This window comes from Macrobrachium rosenbergii, chromosome 22 (assembly GCF_040412425.1).
Source record: "Macrobrachium rosenbergii isolate ZJJX-2024 chromosome 22, ASM4041242v1, whole genome shotgun sequence".
NCBI classification, from domain to species: Eukaryota; Metazoa; Arthropoda; class Malacostraca; order Decapoda; family Palaemonidae; genus Macrobrachium; species Macrobrachium rosenbergii.
Window position 1 is genome coordinate 22,628,390 of NC_089762.1, and position 19,399 is coordinate 22,647,788.

Here is a 19,399-nt window from a genome sequence, read left to right on the forward strand (position 1 = left end):
GCGTTAGGTAATTCAAGTCGTAGTAATTCTAAGCCGGCTGTCCATGGTGAGCTAGACTATGGCAATTGACGTTTCTATGTTATTTACTTGTTTACAAGAATTTAAAGTAATATTTTGTCGGCCGGCTGTAACTAAGCTGTTATTGACCTTTGAAGACTACGCGGCTTGAATTGCCTAACGCAGGGTAGGTCTAAGCCAGCATTCCGCGGCTAGTCCCCACCCCTCCATAGCTAATACGATAAACAACCCTAAAAATACCAACATAACGTACCCTAGAGGTGTTTACTGGTTACAATTTTGCCGTATTAGCTATGGAGGTGGGGGGCGGGCTTGGCGCGAATGCCGGCTTAGACCTACCCTGTGTTAGGTAATTCAAGTTGTGTAGTCTTCAAAGGTCAATTACAGTTTAGTTACAACCGGCACAAAATATTACTTTAAATTCTTAAAGCAAGTAAAATAACAAGAAAAACGCCAATTGCCACAGTCTAGCTCAACAGCCGGCTTAAATTACCAAGTTGTGTAGTCTTCAAAGGTCAATTACAGTTTAGTTACAACCGGCCGACAAAATATTACTTTAAATTCTTGTAAAGCGAGTAAAATGACATAGAAAAACGCCAATTGCCACAGTCTAGCTCACCGTGGACAGCCGGCTTAGAATTACCGGTTTTTATAATGTAATTCATGATGCACTAGGTCAGATTAAGGGGTTTCAAGGGGCAAACCCTAAACTAAACTAATCTGGGCCTTGGCATCTTGAACAGGGTTACATTGGTGAAATTAGGTTAGAGTGTATGTAAATACTTTACTCCTGTGTGGCCCACATAAAAAAAAAAAATCCGGAATTCCCAGTGGTGCTCAAATATCGTTAAACTCAGGAAGGTGTAACTTAATGGTCAAACCTTCCTTCGTCTACAGTAGCCTAGGCCAAACCGTATGAAAAGTTTTCAGAGAAAATGTCCACACTCACTCGATAATGGGTTTAAAAGTAACTTTACCAACCAGAGTTACCGCTTTGGTTAGTTACTCATGAAAATCAACAAGAGGACAGGGTAACTGACAATTAACAGAACATTAATGAGTCTCATGCCAACACGACAGGTAAGACTTGCCATGTGTGAGGGTAGTTTAACTAGGCTGTCAGTCATTCATAACAAAATTCACACGTACCTCCCAATGTCACTTCTTATGATTAATTCATAGTAATTATTTGTGCAGGCAATTACAAACACTCGTAAGGGTAAACTTCAACACCGGAGGTTTGTTTACATTCACAGCTGATTGTGTGACGAACGCTCTGGCAACGGAGACTACTGCACTACAAGCTTTCCCGGTCAGTTAATAACAGTTAATGAATTATTATAGACTTTTAGACTTTTTGCAGTTATGATTCTTATACACAAGATTCTAAATAAAGCTGAGGAAATTTTCCCGAAACCAAAAGGACATGCATAACCATATATACTTTCAAGTAAAATTGATTAAACTTGCTAGGCAACCGGAAATCATCATTAATTAACAGATTCAATGACGCAATACGATAGCGGTAAGAGAATAAGTAAAGTTATAGAATAAAAAAATATTACAAGTATGGTTTTGGTAGAGAACGGGAACAAGGAAAAGCGTAAAAAGAAGTGTCTTCGACATCTAGGATAAAATTTTGTTTCATCCTGTTTGCCGGCATTGCCTCATATGCAGTCCTCAAAATGCCTCAAAAAATTATCAGAGGATTTCTGTGAATGCTAAAAAACTTATTATTTTAGAGATATGTATGCATATGTAAATGTATATGTATTATATATATATATATATATATATATATATATATATATATATATATATATATATATATATATATATATATATACATATATACTGTATATATATGTACACACACACACACACACACACACACACACACACACACACACACACATATATATATATATATATATATATATATATATATATATATATATATATATATATATATATATATATATATATATCACACATTACCACAGGTGAAAAATAAGAAACAGGGGTGTAGGTTCTGACCGGTTTCGACTTTATTTCCAAGCCATTGACGAAGGACTGATACAGAGTATGAAAAGTCACAAATATGTATACTACAGGAAACAGTGCTGACGAACTTACACAACCGTTAGAGGCTACATATCGCCCCTCAGGCCGGTGTCGAGGTAGGAGTGGCCTTCAAAACTCATTTGGCTAAAAATCACAATATACTCTCAGGGGACAATGCTGATAAACAGTCCAAACACGACCTCAGATCCACACCTGACAGGTGTCAGGGAGGCGGAGTTTGGAAACTCATTAGCACTACTACCCCTGTACTGTGTTTACAAGTATAAAAATCCTGTTTTCATACATCTCTACTGCCTACCTTAAAATTTAAACAATTTACAAATTTCTTTTGATATTAAAGGATCAAGTTTAAACATCCCTTGACTGATATTCATATTATGGTTGTGACTTTCTTTTATAAAGTTAGATTCATTGATATTCCTTTCCAGTGCATTATTAGAATATACAATCCTTTTTGCCCCTTCCCAAGTAATAGCATGATTGTTCTCACTAACATGTACAAATATACCAGTTCCCTTGTGCATATCTCACACATTTCTTATGCTGTTCAATTCTTTTTTCCAGTGCTTTCCCGGTTTGCCCAATATAAAAGTTGTCACAAGACTTACACTGAATTTTATATACACACCCTTTAGTATTGTCAGGACCTACACCCAGTTTCTTATTTTTCACCTGTGGTAATGTGTGATTGAATGAATCACCAAATCAAAAGGATAATAATTCATACATATGCCATTATAAGTATCCGCTATATTGTTTTATTTGGTACTTCCCGTTTTCTTTTACTCAATACTCACAGTATAATATGCCAATCACGACATTTTAATCATTTTTAATTTATGGTATTTATACTGAAATGCACAGTGTAACACAACCACCTTCATTCGTCAGGCATCAAGACTTAATCTGTGTTGCTCAAAATGTTTTGAAGTAATTTGTTTATTCACTGCTTTATTGTTTATTGTTTCGAAACAGGTCACAGTCAATTCCATTGTCTCTCTTAATGCGTCACACCAATATAAGCTGCCTGGATCTCTAATAAAGTAGCAGTAACATTTCATCTGCTCCATCTTTGACACCTTACAGTGGTGACCCCGGAGGAAGTGCCCGAGCCATATATGGACTCACACGTTCAAATAATGTCTTGGCCTTTTCTTCCAAACACACACTTACACACACCTAAACACACGCTGTAACCAGCGTTTGGCGTATATACTCTCGTATACCCCACCAGCGTATACTATATATATACCACATATATATATATAAATGAATTTTTGTCACAGTAAGGGGTAAAGCGAGCATGGACGCCGGATTTACTCCTTCATTAGTTAAACAAACCCCGCGTTTAATATCAAATTACCTATATCCCATCACAATTCGCAGTTGTGGCTCAATATTTGGCCCTCCCACATATATCAACACCAGCGCATAAACACACAACGGCCATCATTATATCAATCATGGCCCTTCACCGTATATATGCCGCCCGTATATATATATATAACCCATCGATGTGGCTGCGCATATGGAGAGCCACTTCAGAATCGCGGACCTCACGGACGAAATCTCTACAGGCCGAATACAGTTTCAATATGTTCCGAGGACGTTGATAATAAGTTCATCTCCGTGTGTACCGAAACACACACCCTCACAACAGCACCACAAAACTTCCTCCTGGACGCATGCTCCCTGCCCAACAAGTGGGTATAAGTGGATCGACTCCCAATAATCCACGCCGAACTCAATGTTTGTAAGAGATGATATGGTCCCAGATCTCCATGCTCAATACCAGTCTTGGGTGGCACCAACAAAGGGGATTTGTATAGGGAGATAAGCTTCAGTTATAAATCTTCCTTGCTGGCAACTCCTCCCGAAGTTAATCCAGATCCACTCACCCCTGACACCATGCCTGTCGAGGACCTCATAGAGCCGGCACAACACCTCACAGACTCCGTCAAGGCTTCACAGCGGCTAAAACCGGCCAACAGCCGGTCAGCTCCGTCCAGCCTGAAGAGGACGTGAGCAGCCCGTCAACGCCATCGACAACAGACGTCCACCGAGCGACCACAGCAGATTAGGGACCCGTTTGTAGCTACTGATTGTGGTTCGAATCACGGTGATGTGATAAAAACATAATATGGCTGCCCTGCTCGTTCAACCGTTCAACATGGTTAGCATTGCCAGCAGGTGGGTGGATGGCAGCCTAAATAAAACACCCAGGGCCTCAAAAACAGTATATTTTACGTCCCACTTATACCTCACTTGCTGGCAGGATGATGCTGGTCGACCACTGTAGGAGCCTGAGTTCTTGTCAGTCTTCCCAGCATCCAGAGAGGACCGCAACCAGACACCAGACCTTATTATCAACTAAAAATTCCTGACGGCCGCCAACGGAACCCCATCCTCTCCTACGGCACCAGGCAAATTGGATCTTAAATCCTTTGCCAGAGTTACTGATTGGGACTTCATGAATCGCGGATGTGATAAAAGTCACTCCTGGGGCGATTTTCTGGCGCACTTCGGCCTGCTAGTCGCGTGGGAGGTGGCGCCTGTCCTAAATACAAACACTCCTGCCGTTCTCTCCGGATTTGTAACGGGGGACCCAGACCCACCATCAGCGCCAAAGAAACCCCCACCAGTATGCACACCTTCTGTCGGAGTTCCAGGTGTTAAACCCGAGCCGCCTGAGTCCCCAGGCCCCAGCCAAGACAATGGCATATACCACCATATAGTGACTAAATAAACCCCCCGATGCAGTGAGCAGTTCAAATTCCAATACAAAACCTTCAGGAGGCTACAATATAGAAAAAGTCTTGATGCCTGTGAATGAAGAGATGGAACAGATGGGCATCTGCAAAAAGCCATAAGTCCAAATGGGCCTCCCTCCACATGGTGTTTTAAACCGACGGCTCCTGGAGACCCTGCGGCGACTCAGGCAAAAAACATTGCAACGGAGCCCGACCACTACCCTCTACCCACTATGCAAGACCTCATTTGGTGACTTTCACGGGGCCAAAATATTCACTAAATTGGACCTTCTGAAATCTTATTTGCTGGTACCTGTTGCGCCAGCTCATACCAAAGACAGCCATCCTCCCTCCTGGAGGCTGCTGTTTGGCCTTCTCCACCTGGGCGGCTGAGGAACGCCGCTGGCCACCTTCCAGCGGCTCATGGACAGCATCCTGGGGACCTCTTCCGACTGGAACGCGGGCGACATTCTCATATTTTCCAGGTCTCCAGGGAGTGCCAGAGGCACATCAAAGCAGTCCTCCAGCGCCTCCAAGAAAACGGCCTCCCGTCCGTTTAGTTGTGTGGGCGGGCGGCGTCCAGAAAGCAGAATTCCTGGGTCACGAGGTGTCTCCATGAGGTGGTTGCCCTCTTACATCGAAAGTGGCAGCCGTAGCCAAGTTCGACACCCACCTCCATCAAGGCCTCTGCAGGAGTTCCTTGGGATGGCGTTCAAAACTTCTACAGGCGGTTCATCCCGGGATCGCGAGGGTTCCCCACGGCCCAGCTGGGATGGTCCTAAAAGGTCAACCGAAGTCCCAACCTTGGGGACCCAGCCAGCAGCAGGCCTTTTCCAGTCGAAGGCCGCCCTGCACCAAGGCAACCGCCTTGGGATGACCAGGATCCTGTGGCTCCTCCAGCTGACGACAGACGCCAGTAACGTTGCCTGTGGGTGCTGTTCTGGTCCCCAGCAAATCATCAACGGCGCCCAACCGCCCATCGCCTTCTTCAGCAAGTGAGTTCAGTCCCGCAGAGTCCCGCTAAGCACCTGGACAGGGAACCTCTGCGCGATGTACCGCGCTGGCGGCACTTGCAAGTTCCTCCTGGGGGACGCCCTTCACAATCTTCACAGACCACCAGCCACTGGTTCACGCCTGATGGGGAAGGGGGGACGTCGATGGTCTTCCAGACAGCAGCGCCACCTCTCAGCCATAGCCGAATTTACCTGTTCCGTCAGGTACCTGGCCGGCAAGAAAAATCCAGCAGATGCCTTTTCCAGAGTCGAGTTGAACGCAGTGCAGCTTTTTGGTGTGATTACCAGGACCTTGCCAGAGAACAGGCCGCTGACCCAGAAACCCCAGCATACCTGGCGGCCATCCATCCCTCAAGTGGCGGGGCGTGACCTGCCCCTGAGGCCCCAGCCTGCTCTGGGACATCAGCACAGGCCAGTCCCGCCCTTGGTTCCAGCCTCACGCCGCCGCCATGCTGGGGTTTCATCATTCACGGCCTGTTCACACCCCTCCGGTCTGGGACCACGCCAAACTGCTTTCAAAAAGTTCGTCTGGCACTCTGTGCAAAAGGACGCCACAGCCTGGGCAAAACTTGCCTGCAGTGCCAGACCAGTAACAGGGTAAATTCGGCTATCGGGGAGGCGAGTTCCCACAGCCAGGGCGCTGTCTGGAAGATCCACATCGTCCCCCCCTTCCCCATCAGGCGGATCCAGAAACCTCCTGGCGGTGGTCTGTGAAGATTGTGGCCCGTCCACACCCATGAAGAAGCCACCGCCAGCGCGTGCGCGAGGCCCTGCTCTCCAGTTGGGTTAGCTGCCGCGCCCCGGACCACATCACAACCGTGGGGCCGCTTCTTGCTCTCGAGTTGTGGTCTGCCCTTGCTCAACTGCTGGGAACCACGCACCACACCACCACAGCGTCTGTCCCAGCTGGAACGGCCTGGTTGAACCTGGTTCCACAGGTCCCTTGGTCATCCTCATGGCCCGCTGCACCGCCGAGGACTGGAAACATCAGGCCTGGGTCCTCTCGGGTTGAGGACCCCCAGAGCCGGGACTTCACCCCATCCGCAGCTGAACAAACCTCAGGGGAACCCTCGTGGTGTCGGGAGAGCCGTGACGGATGATCGCCTGTGACTTTATCATCTGCAGAGGCTCCGGACGTGGCTTGATGGAGGTGGCCCCTGTCAGGCGCTCAACATCGCTAAGCAACCACCTTCATGCCGCCACAGCTGTCATCCGCCACCCACGCCTGCCAGAGTCGACCTCCGTGTCCACCACTAACTAAGCCCTCTGGACGCCGACCCTACACGTGCTGGAGCGGAACAGCAAGGCCGTTTTCTGGCACTCCCTGGAGGACGACTGGGTTTCCATGACTCTGGTGCCCGCCTTCCTGAGACGGAGAATATCCCGAATGTCAGCGACGCAGCACCCTTCCGGTCCCCCCAAACGCTGTCCAGCAGCCCTCACCCCGAAGGTGCCCCGGCGTTCCTCCTCCCCAGGAAGGGGACCGCCCAAACAGCAGCCTCACAGGCGGGAGGCCCTCTTTATCTTCAACGAGCAACAGGTACCCTTCAGCGGTCCAGATTTAGGGATTAATCAGATATTTTGGCCCCTGTCTTGGGAGTGTTTGTAAAGTCACCAAATCGGCGCCAGGATAGTGTGGTCGGGCGCCATTGCAATGTTGAGTCTCCGCTGAGCTTGTTTTCTTTGGTGACTTCCGTTTTCTTCAAGCTCAATTGGAGTCACGGACTAAAACGTGCCAGGTCACGCATTTTAATCATTTTTACTTTATGGTATTTATACTGAATGTCACACATTGTGTATCACATGTTTCTTCATTCACAGGCATCAAGACTGTATCTGTGTTGGTAGCTCTGTATGTTTTGCTTGTAATTTGTACTCGTTCACTGCATATTATTGTTTATTGTTTCGACCTCAGGTCACAGTCAATTCCATTGTCTCTCACTGGTGTGTCGGCCGCTGATGGTGGGTCTGGGTCCCGCCGTTAAAGTAGCAGTAACTTTTACCTGCTCGTTTCTTTGACACCTTACATGATAAATGAATCACGTACAAAAGTGATAATAATCATCCCCATATGTATGTATATATATCATATACAATGAAATATATATATAACTCTGGCCATATATGGATATATATATAGCCTATATATATATATGAATGATGGGGTAGTACTACAGTATAATATGAAATCGGACGACATCGATGTCTTTAATCCCAGACGGGATGCTGGGAAGTTGCTTAAAGGCTCACAACCACCAGAATCATCCTGCCGGAGGCACGGAGTTAATGAGGCCAAAAACCACTGTTTGTTTATTCCCTTTCTTAGGCTGCCAGTCACCCTGTACCATTGCTTAATGCCACACCTATATATGCTTTTGATATATACCGGTGTAACATTTCATCTGTCCATATTTTACCAGTGAACAGCGGCACAGAAGGAAGGCCTCCGTCTGCTGTGGTTGCAACTGTTCAAATAATGTTTTATGGGCCTTTTTCCTCTTCACACACACACACACACACACACACACACACACACACACACACATATGTATATATATATATATATATATATGTTGTATATATATATATATATCGACATATATGGTATAAATGAATTTTTGTCACACATAAACGGGGAGAATTTTCTATTTACAGTTTCATTATTATGCCATCTCCTGCCGCTTAATATCAAATTCACAATCTGGTATTGACAGTTGTGATCAATATTTGGACACACACCACACATATATAATATATACATTGATGTCGTGGCGTGGATTATTGGCATTATATCAATCATGGAAACCCTTCATATATATATATATATATATATAGGAACTTTTTATATGCTGTATGTATATGTGTGTTTATATATATATATATATATATTTTCTGTATATATATATATTGAGCACTGTATAATCTGTAAGCGTCCGTGAACGTCCTTTAATATCTGAATTGGCTCTCTACCCTGGAAATAATATATTTTTATATATGGGTTCCCCTGAAGGAATTTTTAGTTGATAATAAGTGAGGGCGGTCCGATTGTGTTGCCAGCGAAGGACAAGAACTCAGGACTACAGTGGACGTTAACCCACTGGTGTGAGGTATAAGGGATCTTGTCTCCTATACAAATCCCCGGAACTCAGGTGGCTGTGATGGGAGATGATAACCCACCTCTGCCATGCTAACCCGTGTAGTGCGTTTGTCGCGTTTAACTGCATGAAGGGGATATCCGTATCCATGGGAGCGATCCACTTACCCCACTTGCTGGCCAGTGGGTTAATGCGTCCACTGTAGTCCTGAGTTCTTGTCTAGTGGCGCTGGTGGGACAGGACAACGAGTCATCAACTCAAAAAATTGGTTCAGCGCATGTTTGAAAATATATTATTTTTGGAGAAATCCTGGAGCCAAGACTGGATATTAAAGGACGTTTGAGCTTACTGATAATGGCTCCGGGATGTGATAAAAGTCATAACTGTAAGGTGTCAAAGAAAGCGAGCAAACGCACTGCTGGTTAGCATTGCAGATCCAGGATATCGCTTAAATACAAACACCTGAGTTCGACGCTGGGATTTGTATATGTGAGACACAATGGATATTGACTGTGACCTGAGGTCGAAACAATAAACAATAATCCTGAGTTCTTGTACAACTTACAATACAAAACATACAGAACTACAATATCAATAAAAATCTTGATGCCTGTGAATGAAAAACATATGATACACAATGTGTGAAATTGATATAAATACCATAAAGTAAAAATGATTAAAATGAATGACCTGGCATGTTTTAAAAGTCATAATATGGAGCTTGAAGAAAACGGGAAGTCACCAAAGAAAACAAGCTCAGGTGGATGACTTAAAATGGCAAACACCTGAGTTCTGGCGCCGTATTTGGTGACTTTATATCCACTTATACCTCACTTGCTGGCCGCGTGGGTTAATCGTCCACTGCAGTCGTGAGTTCTTGTTCTTCGCTGGTTCGAGCCCACGGGACGACGAACTTATTATCATCTAAAAATTCCCCTTCGGTAACATATATGAAATATATTATTTCCGAGGTAGAGCGAATTGGATATTAAAGGACGTTTGTAGCTTACTGATTGTATATGAATCACGGTGATGTGATAAAAGTCATATATATTTATATTATATATATATATATATATATATATATATATATATATATATATATATATATATATATATATATATATATATATATATATATATATATATATATATATATATATATATATATATATATATATATATATATATATATATATATATATATATATATATATATATATATATATATGTGTGTGTGTGTGTGTGTGTGTGTGTGTGTGAAGAAAAAAAGCCCATAAAACATTATTTGAACGTTGCAACCATATATTTCGGGCACTTCCTTCTGTGCCCCTGTTCACTGGTAAAATATGGACAGATGAAATGTTACAAGGGTATATATACAAAGCATATATAGGTGTGGCATTAAGTTTCCAATGGTATGCAGGTGACTGTTTCCTAAGAAAGAGGAGAATAAACAATTCTTCAGTGGTTTTTGGCCTCATTAACTCCCGTTTGGCGACGATTCTGGTGGTTGTGTTCCCTGGAGCACCTTCTTCAGAAGCCGTCTGGGATTAAAGCGTCGATGTCGTCCGATTTCCATATTATACTGTAGTATTACAGTAAAAGACATTCATATATATATATATATATATATATATATATATATATATATATATATATATATATATATATATATATATATATATACATACATATGTATGATGATTATTATCACTTTTGTACGTGATTCATTCATCACACATTACCACAGGTGAAAAATAAGAAACTGGGTGTAGGTCCTGACAATACTAAAGGGTCTGTATATAAAATTCAGTGTAAGTCTTGTGACAACTTTTATATTGGCCAAGCCGGGAAAGCACTGGAAAAGAGAATTGAACAGCATAAGAAATGTGTGATATGCACAGGGGAACTGGTATATTTGTACATGTTAGTGAGAACAATCATGCTATTACCTGGGAAGGGGCAAAAAGGATTGTATATTCTAATAATGCACTGGAAAGGAATATCACTGAATCTAACTTTATAAAAGAAAGTCACAACTATAATATGAATATCAGTCAAGGGATGTATAAACTTGATCCTTTAATATCAAAAGAAATTTGTAAATTGTTTAAATTTTAAGGTAGGCAGTAGAGATGTATGAAAATAGGATTTTTATACTTGTAAACACAGTACAGGGGTAGTAGTGCTAATGAGTTTCCAAACTCCGCCTCCCTGACACCTGTCAGGTGTGGATCTGAGGTCGCGTATGGACTGTTTATCAGCATTGTCCCCTGAGAGTATATTGTGATTTTTAGCCAAATGAGTTTTGAAGGCCACTCCTACCTCGACACCGGCCTGAGGGGCGATATGTAGCCTCTAACGGTTGTGTAAGTTCGTCAGCACTGTTCCTGTAGTATACATATTTGTGACTTCTCATACTCTGTATCAGTCCTTCGTCAATGGCTTGGAAATAAAGTCGAAACCGGTCAGAACCTACACCCCGTATTCTTATTTTTCACCTGTGGTAATGTGTGATATATATATATATATATATATATATATATATATATATATATATATATATATATATATATATATATATATATGTGTGTGTGTGTGTGTGTGTGTGTGTGTACATATATATATATATATATATATATATATATATATATATATATATATATATATATATATATATATATACATATATACATAATTATACATTTACATATGCATACATATCTCTAAAATAACAAGTTTTTAGCATTCACAGAAATCCTCTGATAATTTTTTTAAGCATTTTGAGGACTGCATATGAGGCAATGCCGGCAAACAGGATGAAACAAAATTTTATCCTAGATGTCGAAGTCACTTCTTTTTACGCTTTTCCTTGTTCCCGTTCTCTACAAAAACCATACTTGTAATATTTTTATTCTATAACTTTACTTATTCTCTTACCTCGGCGTATTGCGTCATTGATTCTGTTAATTAATGATGATTTCCGGTTGCCTAGCAAGTTTAATCAATTTTACTTGAAAGTATATATGGTTATGCATGTCCTTTTGGTTTCGGGAAAATTTCCTCAGCTTTATTTAGAATCTTGTGTATAAGAATCATAACTGCAAAAAAGTCTAAAAGTCTATAATAATTCATTAACTGTTATTAACTGACCGGGAAAGCTTGTAGTGCAGTAGTCTCCGTTGCCAGAGAGAGAGAGAGAGAATGTGTTTGTGTATGCGCACATGCACACACATCTAATGGTCAAACGCATAGCCCTAGGTTACAGCCCTATACCCTGTATTTAACTTCAGAAATCCAGAAATGACAGAGATGATGCATTCTGGGGTTTTGACTGGGAATGTTGTGCTGCAAAAGGGATTCAGTGTATGTAAGGAAAGTAGAAGATTTTATTGAAAACAGTGAGCGTTGAGCTAAGGAAACGAAAAATATAGCTAAGAATAATTGAATAATATTTGAGATACAGCCGCATGACAAAAGTAGGATGATGTGTTCAAGAGAAAGAGAAAACATATAAATACTGTGAGGACAAGAAAGGTCAACTGGGTATTAACTTATTTATTATGTTGTTGTTTCAGATTTAGCTGGCCTTGTGCCAGCACGGGCTTTAGCTCATAGAGCAGCCCGTATAAATTTATATGTTGTTGTTGTTTCAGATTTACCTGGCCTTGTGCCAGCATGGGCTTTTGCTCATAGAGCAGCCCATAACAAATTTATACCTGAGCGCAGGTATACATGGCAGAGTGCGGACGGAAACGTGGTGCCCGACCTCCGATCGCCGTGACCCGCACTCTGAGCAATTTGTGTTTGTTGACAGACAAAAAAAATGGCAATTTTGAGAGACATAATAAATGTACAATGATGAAATACATCGGCAGAAAGGCCAGAAAGTTCTACACATGAATATTTACATGAGAGTCTTGACATATTAAGAAATGCAATGTATGACGTGATTGATGCGAAAACGAAGAGGCGTCTGACATCTTTACAAGTACTCCCCCCACAAGACAATGATTACAAAATAATGATTGGAAGATATCTGAAAAAATCAACCACAGAATCGCTTTGGGAGCAGGAGCCGGCCCCGAGTTCTTGATACCTGCGGACGTGGGACGGCTTCAACTGCTGAATCGCCCGGCGGCTTAGCCGAGCAGATGACTTCCTTAGTGCGGCCCTTGGGACATCCTCGACCCCGTTTCGGGATGGCGATGGGATCATCTGCGGTCACGTTTTGTGGAGGAATTCTGGGACGCCTGCCAGTTTCCTCCTGAGTTTCGCTGTCTAACAGGAAAGCTGGTTTCAGCCGGTCGACAGAAACCCAGTCTTTACGCCCATGGATGTTGATGAGATAGGCCTTGGATAATCTGCTGACGACACAGTATGGACCCCTGTATGGTCTGGTCAAGGTGGGTGGTAGGCGTCGATCCTGATGAAGATGTGGGTGCAGGTATCCAGGCTCCCAGGGCTGTAGACATGGGTCCTGTCTGTGAAAGTCTTTTGGCAGGGTGCGAACTTCTGTGCCACTTCCTTCAGCCTTGGAAGGGAGGTATCTTGGTCGTCCGGCGCCGTGGGGAAGAACTCTCCCGGAACGGCTAGTGTTTCGCCATAGACTTTCTCTACGGGAGATTCGTCGCCGGCTGCCCTGAGTGCGGTGCGGAGACCCATGAGGACCCAGGGGAGCTGGGCCTTCCAATTGTTGTTGATACAGCATACCATCAGAGCTGCCTTCAACAAACGGTGGGCCCTTTCCACCATGCCATTGGCTGCGGGGTTATATGCTGTCGTACTGTGGAGAGTTGTCCCCCATCAGGCGTGCCAGGGCGACCCAGAGCTTCGACAAGAATGCCGGGCCCCTGTCGGTAGTTATGCTGTTAGGCACACCAAAATGGCTGATCCAACTCGACAGGAGGGCCTTTGCACAGGCGCTCATTGATGCTTCCGTCATCGGGGTTGCTTCCGGCCACTGTGTGGAACAGTCTATGACCATCAGAAGGTATCTGGTGCCCCCTGATTGCGGCAGAGGGCCTATGATGTCTACATGGATGTGAACGAAGCACCGACATGGTTGAGGGAATTCTCCGATGCCTGATTCCGTGTGCCAGGTGACTTTACTTGTTTGACATGGTATGCAGTTCTTTGCTGAATGCCGAACAAGCTTCCTGATACTGTGCCACACTAACTTCTCTATCATCAGGTGCACCGTTGTTTGGCCTGATGGATGGGACAGGCCGTGGATGATATTGAACGTCTGCTTTCTCCTGGAAGCGGGGATCAGGGGGTGCAGGCGGCCAGTGCTGGTGTCATAGAGAAGTGTTGAACTGGATCCTCCTATCGGCATGTCTTCCTATTTCAGTGTGGTGAGTGCTGTGCGATAGGCTGCTGTTTCCAGGTCTGCAGCTGTTCCTTCACCAGGTCCTCTTAGTCTGTGCCAAGGTGGATGGAATTTATCTCAACCCTTGATAGGGCGTCGGCTACTGGGTTCTTCCTGCTGGGGACATAGCTAATGGTGCAGCCGAACTCGGAGATAGCAGCCAAGTGCCGCTGCTGCCTCACAGACCATGCGTCTCCCGCCTTCGTGAACGCTGGTACTAAAGGCTTGTGGTCTGTGAGGATGGTTAAAGGGGTGCTGTCCAAGAGGTACTTGAAGTACTGCACAGCTTGGTAGATTGCCAGCAGCTCCCCGTCAAGTGCGCTGTAGCGAGTCTCAGGTTGTGTTAACTTGCGACTGAAGAAGGCCAGCGGGTGTGGGGAGCCGTCTAACACCTGCTCCAGCACCGCCCCACAAGCGATGTTACTAGCATCAGTGGTAAGTCTCAGGGGGCGGTGGGGTCGTGATGTGTTAATGTGGTGGCACAACAGTGCTTTCGGCTTCCCCTCCAGGACTGCGGTCAGGGGATAAGTGATGCAGGCGACGTCTGGTATGAAGCGATGGTAGTAGTTGACCATGCCGAGGAACTCCTGCAGGGACTTGATGGTTATTGGCATTGGGAACTTCTTTACTGCATCCACCTTGGAGGCCATGGGGCAGACACCTGCCGGGGAGATCTCATGGCCCAGGAAGTCTACCTTTTCTGCTCTGAAGGTATGTTTGTTGAATCTGACAACCAAATCGTTCTCCTGCAGGCACTTCAGCACGGCCCGGGCATGGCGCAGGTGTTCCTCCGGGGACCTGGAGAAGATCAGGATGTCATCTATGTAGCAAACGTAGAAAGTTAGGTCTCCCAAGATGGTGTCCATAAGGTGTTGGAATGTGGCCCCAGCTTTCCTGAGGCTGAAGGTGGAGTAGGAGAAGGTATATGTTCCAAACGGCATGATGATGGCTGTCTTCGGAACGTTGTCAGGGTGCACTGGTACCTGAAAATAAGACTTGAGTAAATCCATTTTTGTAAATATTTTGGCCCCGTGCAGGGCGCCTGTTAGGTCCTGCATGTTCGGCAAGGGATAGTGGTCCGGTGCTGTTACTAGGTTCAGCCGACGATAGTCCCCACAGGGCCTCCAGGAGCTGTCTGGTTTCTTTACCATGTGGAAGGGGAGGACGCCCATGGGCTCGATGCCTTTCTGCAGATGCCCATCGGTTCCATCTCAGTGAAGGCCTGTTTAGCATCTTGGAGTTTATTGGATGGCAAGCGCCGGAATTTGGCGTGTGTCGGTGGGGCTGTCATAGTGATATGGTGATGGATGCCGTGTTTGGCCTGGGCTCCTGGCAACTGATGCAGCTCTGGCTTGAAAACGTCCGGAAACTCGCGGAGGAGGGTGCTGTACTTGTTCAAAGAGATGGAGCAGACAGCAGGCATCCCCGGCCTGGTGGAGAGCGGTCGGGAGTGGCAGGTTCCGGTATTCAGCAGGCGTTTTCGGCTGATGTCTCAGAAGTCCATGATGTGCGAGGAAATCGGCACCCAAGAGAGGGAACTTGACGTCCGCGATGACGAAGGGCCAATCATATTTACGGCCCAGGATGGATATTCTGCAGGTCAAAGTTCCGTAGCAGTGGATGGGGCTTCCATTTGTGGCCACCAGTGCGGTTGCGGCGCTGGATGTGCGGGCGTGGTCCTCTCTCGATGGCGGAAACACCAATTGCATCACCCCGGTGTCTACCAGCATCTGTCATTTCGATATGGCGTCGGGATTAAGAATCCTACTGGTCGGGAGTCTTTAAGGTTTGCGGCCACTGCTGTTATTTGTGGCAGCTTTTCTCATTTTTTGTGAAAGAACAGGGGGCTCTGCAGTTTCTGGCAGTGCTTCCGAACCTCCGATGGAAGTAACACCAGGCTGGATTTGTCCACACCCTCTGCTGCTGTGGCGGCGCCTTCCTCCTGTACATCGTGTTTGTGTCCTCTGCCTCGTCTTCTTCTGTTACCGGGTTACAGGCTGCGGGTGTTGCGGCGTGTTTGGAGGCCTTGGTGGCCTCACGGAGTTTGTGTGCAACATTCACTAATTCGTCCTTTGAAAAGGTGTCCGCGTCCGTCATTTGCCCCCTCACCTCCTGCAGAAGGCGCTGCAGGAATATTTCTCACGACAAGCTGATCTCCTTCCTCCAACCATCCGTGTCGACCCCCAGCAGCATCAGGAGACCTCAGAGTTTGTCCCAGGTGTCCCTGGGTGGTGCATCCCCCAGGGGCTGGGTCATCAGGTCGAGGGCGTGTTGGTCTCTCTCTGGGACGGACATGGAGTATGTTTCGATCAGCTTGTCTTGCAGGTCTTGACTTTGCCTAGCTGCGAGTCCAACCATGGTGTGATTTTGTTGAAGACCTCCTCCAGTAGCGATGTCATGGTTACGTCCACCTTGGTGTCCTCGTCTGTAACTTTCGCCACCCGGAAATGGACATCTGCCCTAAGAAACCAGGATGTGGTGTTTTGTCGTGAGAACGGAGGGAGTTTTATCGCCTGCCTTATTGCTGCCTTTGAAGGCGAGAGAGGGATGCAGAGGATCTGTGCTTCCTCAGAATGACTTTCTACCTCAGTGTCTGACATTCTTCCTCACACCAAAATGCGAAGTACGTGCCGTATTTAGTCTGTTAATGGTGTTTAGGGCTCGTCAGAAGTAAAAACTATATACTGTGTGGTTCCATTAATGACTTCTGAGTACAGTCGAAGTGAATTGTACATGGCAGGGCCAAACCGTTTGAGCACACCAGAACGTACCTAAAGGGATACGCCGTAATTAGTCCGATAGTGGTGTGGGTGTTCTCTGAGGAAGGGGTTTCAGAAGCTTAGACTTTTGCCGCTGTGTGGTTCCATTAAAGGTTCTCTGAAGGTAAAGCGGCCCTAGTGAGTCCATTAATGGCGAAGCCAAAACCGCTGTGTTTACTGTCACTCCTTGGGTCACCAGTTGTGAGGACAAGAGGGGTCAACTGGGTATTAACATATTTGTTACCTGAGCGCAGGTATACATGGCAGAGTGTGGATGGAAACGTGGTGCCCGACCTCTGATCGCCATGACCCGCACTCTGAGCAATTTGTTTGTTGACAGGAAAACAAATGGCAATTTTGAGAGACATAAATGTACAATGATGAAATACATATCGGCGGAAAGGCCAGAAAATTCTACACATGAATATTTTACATGAGAGTCTTGACATATTAAGAAATGCAATGCATGATGTGATTGATGCGAAAACGAAGAGACGTCTGATGTCTTTACAATACAAACAAGGGGGTTAGAGAAGGTGAGCAAGGGTCTTCAGAGAAAATATGTTGTACAAGGAGGTAAATGCAGAAAGGGAAGGTTCATGAGCAAATGGATCTCAGAGTATAAAATGAAAAAGAGTGATGCAGTTTGAAGCGAATGCAGTGTTGGGTTAATGGAGTGAGTATTTTGAGGATTTGTTGAATGTAGAAGGTAGAAGAGAGTGGTTACGGAAGTTAATGTTGAGAACATACAGACTGCATCTAAGAATAGAATAGAATTTAGGCCCAAGGGCCAAGCGCTGGGACCTATGAGGTCACTCAGCACTGAAACGGAAATTAATAGTAAAAGGTTTGAAAGGTGTAACAGGAGGTAAACCTTGCAGTTGCGGCACTGTGAATCAATTGCTAGGAGAGGGGGGCGAAGCAAGGTGGAAGAAAGAGAATATGAACGGAGTTACAGTAAAAGGAATGAAAGGAGTTGCAGCTAGGGGCCGAAGGGATGCTGTAAAGACATTTAAGTAATGCCTACAGTGCACTGCATGAGGTGCACTGACAGCACTACCCCCTACGGTGGACTGCATCTAAGGGGCTTAAAAACAGAAAGAAGCTTGGAGTTGATGGGGTTACCAGAGAAAAGCTGCAGTATGGTGAAGGTGTGAATGAATGGCTGATAAGGGCATTTATGGTATATCTAGGTGAGGGAAAGGCTCCAAGGGAATGGGTTAGAGGAATAAAAGGGTAAATACATTTTTATGTTTGTTAATTCATTTTTTCTTTTTAATAAGCGAAATATCTTCTTTCTGCATTCCTCTTTAACTCATCTGGCTTCTTCCTAATGAACACTGTATTATTTGCAAGCTTGAAATTCAAGTCAATGGCCCTGAGGGCTTGTTCCATGTGAATAGGGTTCATCCTCTAAATAATAATAATAATAATAATAATAATAATAATAATAATAATAATAATTATTATTATTATTATTATTATTATTATTATTATTATTATTATTATTATTATTAATAGTAATAATAATGCAACTGAAGAGACGAGACTGTGAGAACTATAGTGGCAAACATGTATACCAGAGAAGGTGTATGGTAGGTTTTGATCGAGATAGTTTGATAGGCGAACAGTGTGGGTTTAGACAATGAAGATGGATCATGGGTCAAAGTGTTTGTTATGAAAAAGTTATTTGAGAAGTGTGAAAGTAAAGGGAAGACACGGTACGGTACGTGGTGTCATACATGGACCTAGGGAAGCTTATGATAGAATTAATCGAGATGTAATTTGGAGGGTGTTGAGGATGTATGGTACTGAGGACAAATTTGGAAAGTTATCCAAAGCTTCTATGAAGAAAGCGAAGAATGTACTAGAGTCCGTAGTCAGAGTGACTGGTTCGGTGTGACAAGGGTGTGTTACCATTGCTTTTTGGTATTCTGTAAGGGGGGAGTGGTATGAGAAAGGACAATAGGTGCAGGTGTTAAGTTGTCAGGTAAGAATCTGGGTCTTAAACAGACTAGAATGGTTGACTAGTGGGACATTATCAATGTTTGCAAGGGTAACAAGTAAAAAATGCGCTGAAGTTTCTTTGGCGCAATTGAGTTTTCTGTGCAGCCAGTACAGCGTATAATCAAGGCCGCCGAAAATAGATCTATCTTTCGGTGGTCTCGGTATGATACTGTATGAGCTGCAGGCCATGAAAATTTAACCACGGCCCAGTGGTGGCGTATCCTATATCGTTGCCAGAAGCACGATCATGGCTAACTTTAACTTTAAATAAAATATAAAACTACTGAGGTTAGAGGGC

General features: G+C 44.5%; 1 protein-coding gene across 28 annotated transcripts in view; it reads right to left on the bottom strand.

The window, feature by feature from the left end:
• LOC136850637 (uncharacterized) overlaps nt 1-19,399 on the bottom strand; it is a 379,925-nt gene that overhangs the window by 348,829 nt on the left and 11,697 nt on the right. For 8 of the 28 annotated variants that reach the window (XM_067124387.1, XM_067124389.1, XM_067124366.1 and 5 more), the window contains exon 1: nt 1,168-1,306. The exons of 9 other annotated variants lie outside the window; for them this stretch is intronic. The gene's annotated coding sequence lies outside the window, so the exon portion shown is untranslated. Of the gene's footprint in view, nt 1-967; nt 1,047-1,167; nt 1,320-19,399 lie in introns of those variants that run through there. 11 more of the 28 variants (XM_067124379.1, XM_067124367.1, XM_067124370.1 and 8 more) reach the window with 6 other exon arrangements.